This window comes from Hydra vulgaris, chromosome 01 (genome assembly GCF_038396675.1).
Source record: "Hydra vulgaris chromosome 01, alternate assembly HydraT2T_AEP".
NCBI classification, from domain to species: domain Eukaryota; kingdom Metazoa; phylum Cnidaria; class Hydrozoa; order Anthoathecata; family Hydridae; genus Hydra; species Hydra vulgaris.
Genome location: NC_088920.1, coordinates 49047472 through 49057500, shown reverse-complemented (window position 1 = coordinate 49057500; position 10029 = coordinate 49047472). Strand labels below are relative to the sequence as shown.

The 10029-nt window shown below is 35.9% G+C and overlaps 3 non-coding genes across 3 annotated transcripts; all 3 read left to right on the top strand.

The window, feature by feature from the left end:
* The first annotated feature begins 5641 nt into the window (after nt 1-5641).
* Nucleotides 5642-5761, top strand: LOC136075620 (5S ribosomal RNA). Its single transcript, XR_010636070.1, has one exon. It is a non-coding gene; the product is annotated as a 5S ribosomal RNA (ribosomal RNA).
* A 796-nt stretch (nt 5762-6557) lies between these two features.
* On the top strand, nt 6558-6674 carry LOC136075616 (5S ribosomal RNA). The gene has a single exon (XR_010636066.1). It is a non-coding gene; the product is annotated as a 5S ribosomal RNA (ribosomal RNA).
* An 800-nt stretch (nt 6675-7474) lies between these two features.
* On the top strand, nt 7475-7593 carry LOC136075666 (5S ribosomal RNA). Its single transcript, XR_010636104.1, has one exon. It is a non-coding gene; the product is annotated as a 5S ribosomal RNA (ribosomal RNA).
* Nucleotides 7594-10029: the final 2436 nt, after the last annotated feature.

Genomic DNA, 10029 nt, shown 5'->3' with positions numbered 1-10029 from the left:
ATTTACAATGAGGGGTTGTTTATCGTCATCAAATAACCATAATATAATTACAAAGTCTTTTTTTCTATAGTTTACAAGTAATGGGGTTTACAAGTTTTTTTTCTATATATATATATAATGTAATATAATAAAACTGTTCCGAGCTTATAATATATTCATCGTGGCTATTACCCCACGACCTTAAATAAAATACACACAACCTTTGCCATCACCGGACGGCTCGGGTCATGTAATCATTGTATTAACTGTGGTTGAAGACCCATTTACTCTTTATTTGATTGATACCTAAAATTTACTTTCGTCTAGATCGTGAATGTTAAGTCTCGATTTTTACTGTCGCATATTGCATCGTTTATAGAAAATAATTGGTGGAACTTTACAACATTGTTTTCTCTAAGGTATTTGTTATATTTTATTTTCCAAATATACTTTATTTCTCTAAATACATTTTCTACAATTCTTGTTGCGGATATGTTTTGGTTCTCTTTCAATTTTAAGTTTCTACTTTTCCACAATTGTGTTGTAATAATGTTAGTTAAAGTTGTTACAAGTTTTGCTTTTTTATCGTTTTTGGGTAGGTCTTCGATGTTCAATAGAAATAGGGCATGGACGGAGTTAAAAGGTTTGCAAGGGATTAATTTTTCATATACGTGTCTCAATTTTTTCCACACAGTTCTAGCTTTTGTACAGAAAATAAAGGGATGCAGGGTGTCCTCCTCACGATTGCAGGTTTTACATTTAGAGTTTCCGTGATATTGGCCTCTTTTCACTCGCCAACTGTTTGTTTTTTGTAGGGTTGGCAATGAGTTAGTGAAAATTCGCCATTGAGTATTTTTACTGGTACCCTTTGCGTACGAGTTAAAGTTTCTGTACCAGATCTCTTTCCAAGGGAGATCTTTTTGGAACTTTGCGTTCCAGTACAGTTGCACTAGTTTTATGGCTCTATTCTCATCTTGATTTAGTAAATGTACGTAAATGTTTTTTGTATTTTTATGTACAATTTGGAATAATTTCAAATCATTTTTAATGTTGTACCAAGTCTTTATAGAAAAAGGGGAGGGTATTTAAAGATTTGGGACTGTTGTTACCGGTTAAATAAAGCCATTGTGGATGTTTTGTTCTTGCAAGATTTGTTAACGGGTAAGACAAATAATATTTTTGTAAATAATAGCTCTCGTGAGGGTTGTTAAGTTCTTTCATTTGAAAAAGGTATTTTAGTCGAATTGCGAGGGATTGTTTTTGCACGTCTAAAATTCCCTAGACCTCCCTTATCTATTGGAAGTGTAAGGTTTTCTCTTTTAACTGGTTCAGCATTTAAGCTTTGCCAGAGATAAACAGATATTTCCTTGTTTATTATTTTTTTGTCATGCTTTGATATCGGAAAAACATTAGCTATGAACCATACCTTTGATAACGCAAGAGTGTTCACAAAAACTCCCCTACATCTCAACGACACGCTTCTGTATTTTAAATTCGAAAGTTTTTTCTTAAAATTAGCTATCGCTTTTTGCCAGTTTAGTCTTGCTGTATAAGCAAGGTCAATATGGAACGTTGTTCCTAGTATTTTTATACCCGTTGAGTTTGACCATATTATTTTCTGTTTTTTAACCTCAGGGTCAGTTAGAGAGTTTTCGTACGCAATGAAGTTAAAACCACCCAATGCCAAAGCTTTTCGTTTTGTTTTGCTTGAGTGTTCGAGCCCGAAAACTCTCTCCAAATTTATCAAGTATTTTAAAGACTTCGGCTATTGACTCATGGCTTCTCACGCACAGAGACGTGTCATCGGCGTATTGCAGTACTTTTAAACAAGCTTTTGTTCCTGGCAGCGGAATACCGTCGACAAGATCGTTATTTTTAAACTCGAGAGCGAGAGGCTCCCACTGCCAAGCAGTACAACATAAGAGATATAGGGTCGCCCTGGCGAACTCCTCTTTGAATTTCAAAGGGTTTACTCATAAACCCGTTGTTTATTATTATAGACTGGTTATTTTTCATGGTTTGTCTGATTGCTTTAATAAATTTATCACCTAAATTAAATTTTTCTAGAATTTTAAATAAGAATTGTCTATCTATTTTATCGAAAGCTTTTTCCTGGTCTATAGTCAGCAAAACGCTTTCGATATTCTTTTCGGTCGCATAGTGAATGACATCTCTCACTAGGAATAGGTTTGAAAAAATGTTCCTTTCGGGTACTGAGCACGTTTGAGACGGCCCCAGTATGCAATTTAGAATTTTAGATAGTCTTATGGCAAGCGCTTTTGTTATAATTTTATAGTCCGCGCATAGTAAAGAGATTGGGCGCCAGTTTTGTATAATTGAAAGATCGCCCTCTTTGGGCAGAAGACAAACTAATGCTGTCCTCTGAGACCAAGAGAGTTGGCTTGTTTCATCAAACATATTAGAATTGATAAGTTTAGTTAATTCCTCCCCGTAAATATCCCAGTACTCTTGGTAGAATTCGACAGGGATTCCATCAATTCCTGGGGTTTTTCCTTTACTCAGGGATTTTGCCGCAATATACAACTCCTCATTACTGAACTTAATATTGAGAAAGGCGTTCTGTTCTTTTGTTAAAACATTTTTGATGTTATTTAGAAAGGGATCTTGTTTTTTTTCATTTACCTTTTGTTTTTTGTAGAGATTTTTATAAAACTTTCTATAGTCTTAATTATATTATTTGTATCAACGTAGGTATTTTTACCTTTAATTTTTTTAATTGTTTTTTTCATTTGATTGTTTTTCTCTAGTTGGAACAGAGCCTTAGACGGCTTTTCTCCTTCTTTCTTCAATTATTATTTGTTTGGATCTAATAAAAACGCCTTTGTCGTTATAAAGTTCTTTTTGGTCTTTTCGCAGTTGTTTTATTTTTTCATTATCTTTATTTGTTTTTTTGTTTTCATGTTCTATTCGCTTTTCTAAAATAAATTCTTGTTTTTTAATTTCCCTATTATTTAATTTTGCGGTGTCAATTGCAATATCTCTAATTTTGGTTTTCATAACGTCCCACCATTGGTTGTGGTTTGCGTATTTATGTTTTTTTACTTTATTTTTTTCAAAGTCTATTTTTAGTTTATCTCTGAGCAGTTGGTCACCGAGTAAACTCGTGTTAAAATGCCAGTATCCAGGCCCTCTCTCGTTAGTTATTTTAAGTTTTATTTCGCTTAGAATTGCATAATGGTCGCTACAGGCATTTTTAATAAATTCGCACGTGCATCCTTTTAAACTTTTCTCCGACGCGTAGATTCTATCTATTCTACTCCTAAAACTTTTATCCTCTTTTTCATAGCTAAATAAAAGTTTTTGAGGATAAAGGGTGCGGAAGACGTCATTCACCTTGTGCAGTTTTTTAAATTCGCTTAAGTTTTTAGAACCAACCTGATGGTTTTTGTTTAGTAGATCACCACCTTGTCGGTCAATGCTTGGGTTTTCAACCATGTTAAAATCACCCATTAACATTAAAAAATCATACTTTCGCGCGTGTTTATTTAATTTTTTAAAAAAATGTTCTTTTTTGTTATGAATGTTAGGAGCATAGATGTTAATTATTCTAGTTTTTGTTTTCTTAATAGTTACCGTGGCAGCAATAATTCTTCCGCTTTTATCTTGTGTAATATCTTCACATTTGGTTTGCTTTGTAAAAAGGATGGCAACGCCACTCTCGTGGCTAGAACCGTTGTTCCATATAGAGCAACCGTTAGTTTTATTTTGCCATTCTTTTGCCCATTCAGCAGCTGTTTTATCAGTGCTGTGGGTTTCTTGAATGCAGTAAATGTCATAGTTTAAGTTTTGGAAAAAATTCATTATATTGTTTCTTTTCGCCTTGTCGTTAAGGCCATTAACGTTATTCGTTAGAATTTTTGCTGCCATTGTTTAAAAAGATCATAAAATCAAAACGTGGTTTCAAAAGCTCAATTAAAAAGAACAAAAGAATTCGAAAAAACTCATTGGTTTCCATTCAAATTTTTGGCGCTTTTATTTGTTTTGAAAAAACGTGTTTTTATGGTAGTTTTGTAAGAAACTTAGGCGCAGTAATAAAATAATGATTAAGATAAAAACAAAATATTAAAAAGATAAAAAAGAAATTCCTTACGTCACTTTTCCAACGTCGCTAACGATATCTTCCGATTCGGTTATATCGTCATACCAGTTTTTTTCAGTCTTTTTGTTTTTTGTGTTCTCCTTTTCGTCTTCAGTTCTTCGCTTACAATCTCCGCTGTCGCATTTCTTTAACTTCGTTTCTTCTCGTCTTTTTACACCTTTCTTTCGCGTTTTACAATTTTCTTTATCTTCATCTTCAGCTTCAGACGGTGTGGTTTGTTCAGGGGAAGTTTGTATACAGTTATTTTGGTCGATTATTTCCATATTTTCCTCGACCAAAGGTTGCAGCGTGTTTTCATTTGTTTCCATTGGATTTGTCACTGTTATGGTTGCTGGTTGGGTCTCGTTTTTATTTGTTTCAATATCATTCGCATTTGTTTTACTTGGCGTTTCTTTATCATTTTCCTCAGGAAATTGTTGTTGTTCCTGACGGGGTACTTGGCCATTGTGTTTCGTTCTAACTCGGTACCCAAGAAGTTCCATAGAACGCGGTATAGGGGCGACTAGATCTTCAATAACGGCGACTAGTATTCCGCTATAATTCCCTTCCTTCATTGGGTGTTCGTCTCATTACTGGTTTAGTAAGGATGTGACGACCATAACCCAAATCCTCAAAACACTTACCGATTTTAGTATATTTGGCCTCAAGAGGCATGCCAAAAACCGATATGTGAGTCCTTCGACTCGGTTGCCTACTGGGACTTGACTTTGTAAATATATGGTGAAAACCATTAATACATAGTCCTTTTTCAAGGAGATAATTCCTTGCATCGTCAGACTTCATTACGATTTCGACGACTGTATTTCGATGAATTAGCTGTAATCCTTCTAATTCATTTGCTAAGTTAGCGTTTTCAATTTCAATGACAACATCGGCAATCGATGCTTTCGTTTGCAGCTTAGACAAAAGAGTTCGGTTTAGAATTTTTTTTTCAAATTTTTTAGTTTGGTTGGAACTTATTGCTGAAGCATACGTTTTTGTTTTTGATTGTGTGTTGTTTTTTTCTGTGTTTTCGACTTCATTATCAGAAAGATCATCGTCGCTATAATTAATTACATAGTCTTCTATCGTTTCGCCATTTGCAACATCTCGCATTTTGGTCAGAAGTCTCGCCGATTCTTCATCGGATATTGCAGCAACGGTTGCTTGTTGGGTAGTATTGTTTGTAGTTTTGAAAAAAACTGTTTCCGCCTTCGTCTCTCCAGACTCCATCTCGATCTTCGCCACGATAATCTTGAAAAACTGCTTACCTTATTACACAGGGACTAAAAAGTTTCAGTTTGTGTTTTTTTTCCGTAGTGAGCTCGATCTCGAAATGAGGAAGTTGTTCACTTGCCACTTTCTTAAATTGTGGCTTTGTCATAGGACGAGCGCCTCAATAAGATAGGTTAGCGATTCTCCCATCGCAGCTACAACGGCAACCAATTCCAACTCTTTGATCAAGTTGCACGCTCTCTCCTACATTATTAGTGACTTAGTGACTTGGTGAACGCAAGTGAACTCCAAGTCTGCTTTAAAAGCATTGCGAAGTCACAAGCTTTCGCCTACGACCATACCACGGTGAACACACCCGTTCTCGTCCGATCACGGAAGTTAAGCGCCGTCGGGCCAGGGTAGTACTTGGATGGGGGACCGCCGGGCAAATCCCTGGTGCCGTAGGCTTTTTTAGCTTTTCGTATTTGAAGACTTATCTTAACCTTTTGCTATGTTTAATTATTCATTTGAAAAGTTTACAAGGTCTTCATTTATGTTTTTGAATGTGTTTAAACGCGTCAAGATCTCTGTTCACTTACTTCATTGTTTCATTTTTTTTTTTAGTTTCATTCAAGCTCAAAAACTACCAACACTGTCGTTTCAAATCACTAATCAAGAAAGTGTGATTTGTCAACTTGCGTACACTTTGCTCCCTCTTGCGGTCAAACATCAAATAGAAGTATCAGAAGTGTCGTTTGCTACGCAGAACATTACAAATCATTATAGAAAGCTTTGTTACAAGCTCAACAATGATATACAAAGAAAGTTGGCTCGAAAGTAAGGCCGTTGACCATCGACCCGGCTAGCGCGAATATGACGGTAAGAAGACTTTTTTTTGGTTTAGCATATGTGTACCCACTCCCGAAACCCCGAAAGAACGAAAATTTGCGTCAATATCTATTGATGCTTACCTTATTACACAGGGACTAAAAAGTTTCAGTTTGTGTTTTTTTTCCGTAGTGAGCTCGATCTCGAAATGAGGAAGTTGTTCACTTGCCCACTTTAATAATTGTGGCTCTAAAAATTTGAGCGCAACTTACCAAGCACAATTTGTTTAACGTTTCCCATCGCAGCTACAACGGAACGAATTCCAACTCTTTGATCAAGTTGCACGCTCTCTCCTACATTATTAGTGACTTAGTGACTTGGTGAACGCAAGTGACGCCAAGTTGGCTTTAAAAGCATTGCGAAGTCACAAGCTTTCGCCTACGACCATACCACGGTGAACACACCCGTTCGTCCGATCACGGAAGTTAAGCGCCGTCGGGCCAGGGTAGTACTTGGATGGGGGACCGCCTGGGAACTCCTGGTGCCGTAGGCTTTTTTAGCTTTTCGGGGTATTCCAAGACTTATCTTAACCTTTTGCTATGTTTAATTATTCATTTGAAAAGTTTACAAGGTCTTCATTTATGTTTTTGAATGTGTTTAAACGCGTCAAGATCTCTGTTCACTTACTTCATTGTTTCATTTTTTTTTTTTAGTTTCATTCAAGCTCAAAAACTACCAACACTGTCGTTTCAAATCACTAATCAAGAAAGTGTGATTTGTCAACTTGCGTACACTTTGCTCCCTCTTGTGGTCAAACATCAAATAGAAGTATCAGAAGTGTCGTTTGCTACGCAGAACATTACAAATCATTATAGAAAGCTTTGTTACAAGCTCAACAATGATATACAAAGAAAGTTGGCTCGAAAGTAAGGCCGTTGACCATCGACCCGGCTAGCGCGAATATGACGGTAAGAAGACTTTTTTTTGGTTTAGCATATGTGTACCCACTCCCGAAACCCCGAAAGAACGAAATTTGCGTCAATATCTATTGATGCTTACCTTATTACACAGGGACTAAAAAGTTTCAGTTTGTGTTTTTTTTCCGTAGTGAGCTCGATCTCGAAATGAGGAAGTTGTTCACTTGCCCACTTTAATAATTGTGGCTCTAAAAATTTGAGCGCAACTTACCAAGCACAATTTGTTTAACGTTTCCCATCGCAGCTACAACGGAACGAATTCCAACTCTTTGATCAAGTTGCACGCTCTCTCCGACATTATGAGTGACTTAGTGACTTGGTGAACGCAAGTGAACTCCAAGTTGGCTTTAAAAGCATTGCGAAGTCACAAGCTTTCGCCTACGACCATACCACGGTGAACACACCCGTTCTCGTCCGATCACGGAAGTTAAGCGCCGTCGGGCCAGGGTAGTACTTGGATGGGGGACCGCCTGGGAACTCCTGGTGCCGTAGGCTTTTTTAGCTTTTCGTATTTGAAGACTTATCTTAACCTTTTGCTATGTTTAATTATTCATTTGAAAAGTTTACAAGGTCTTCATTTATGTTTTTGAATGTGTTTAAACGCGTCAAGATCTCTGTTCACTTACTTCATTGTTTCATTTTTTTTTTAGTTTCATTCAAGCTCAAAAACTACCAACACTGTCGTTTCAAATCACTAATCAAGAAGATGTGATTTGTCAACTTGCGTACACTTTGCTCCCTCTTGTGGTCAAACATCAAATAGAAGTATCAGAAGTGTCGTTTGCTACGCAGAACATTACAAATCATTATAGAAAGCTTTGTTACAAGCTCAACAATGATATACAAAGAAAGTTGGCTCGAAAGTAAGGCCGTTGACCATCGACCCGGCTAGCGCGAATATGACGGTAAGAAGACTTTTTTTTGGTTTAGCATATGTGTACCCACTCCCGAAACCCCGAAAGAACGAAAATTTGCGTCAATATCTATTGATGCTTACCTTATTTTTTTTTTTTTTTTTTTTTTTTTTTTTTGACAAGATATATACATTTATTTCAGTAAAACAAATTTACAATTTGGGCTATTTACAATGAGGGGTTGTTTATCGTCATCAAATAACCATAATATAATTACAAAGTCTTTTTTTCTATAGTTTACAAGTGATGGGGTTTACAAGTTTTTTTTCTATATATATATATAATGTAATATAATAAAACTGTTCCGAGCTTATAATATATTCATCGTGGCTATTACCCCACGACCTTAAATAAAATACACACAACCTTTGCCATCACCGGACGGCTCGGGTCATGTAATCATTGTATTAACTGTGGTTGAAGACCCATTTACTCTTTATTTGATCGAGACCTAAAATTTACTTTCGTCTAGATCGTGAATGTTAAGTCTCGATTTTTACTGTCGCATATTGCATCGTTTATAGAAAATAATTGGTGGAACTTTACAACATTGTTTTCTCTAAGGTATTTGTTATATTTTATTTTCCAAATATACTTTATTTCTCTAAATACATTTTCTACAATTCTTGTTGCGGATATGTTTTGGTTTTCTTTTAATTTTAAGTTTCTACTTTTCCACAATTGTGTTGTAATAATGTTAGTTAAAGTTGTTACAAGTTTTGCTTTTTTATCGTTTTTGGGTAGGTCTTCGATGTTCAATAGAAATAGGGCATGGACGGAGTTAAAAGGTTTGCAAGGGATTAATTTTTCATATACGTGTCTCAATTTTTTCCACACAGTTCTAGCTTTTGTACAGAAAATAAAGGGATGCAGGGTGTCCTCCTCACGATTGCAGGTTTTACATTTAGAGTTTCCGTGATATTGGCCTCTTTTCACTCGCCAACTGTTTGTTTTTTGTAGGGTTGGCAATGAGTTAGTGAAAATTCGCCATTGAGTATTTTTACTGGTACCCTTTGCGTACGAGTTAAAGTTTCTGTACCAGATCTCTTTCCAAGGGAGATCTTTTTGGAACTTTGCGTTCCAGTACAGTTGCACTAGTTTTATGGCTCTATTCTCATCTTGATTTAGTAAATGTACGTAAATGTTTTTTGTATTTTTATGTACAATTTGGAATAATTTCAAATCATTTTTCAAGTGTCTATGAAGTCTTTATAGAAAAAGGGGAGGGTATTTAAAGATTTGGGACTGTTGTTACCGGTTAAATAAAGCCATTGTGGATGTTTTGTTCTTGCAAGATTTGTTAACGGGTAAGACAAATAATATTTTTGTAAATAATAGCTCTCGTGAGGGTTGTTAAGTTCTTTCATTTGAAAAAGGTATTTTAGTCGAATTGCGAGGGATTGTTTTTGCACGTCTAAAATTCCCAGACCTCCCTTATCTATTGGAAGTGTAAGGTTTTCTCTTTTAACTGGTTCAGCATTTAAGCTTTGCCAGAGATAAACAGATATTTCCTTGTTTATTATTTTTTTGTCATGCTTTGATATCGGAAAAACATTAGCTATGAACCATACCTTTGATAACGCAAGAGTGTTCACAAAAACTCCCCTACATCTCAACGACACGCTTCTGTATTTTAAATTCGAAAGTTTTTTCTTAAAATTAGCTATCGCTTTTTGCCAGTTTAGTCTTGCTGTATAAGCAAGGTCAATATGGAACGTTGTTCCTAGTATTTTTATACCCGTTGAGTTTGACCATATTATTTTCTGTTTTTTAACCTCAGGGTCAGTTAGAGAGTTTTCGTACGCAATGAAGTTAAAACCACCCAATGCCAAAGCTTTTGTTTTGTTTTTGTTGATGTTTGAGCCCGAAGCCTCCTCAAATTTATCAAGTATTTTAAAGACTTCGGCTATTGACTCATGGCTTCTCACGCACAGAGACGTGTCATCGGCGTATTGCAGTACTTTTAAACAAGCTTTTGTTCCTGGCAGCGGAATACCGTCGACAAGATCGTTATTTT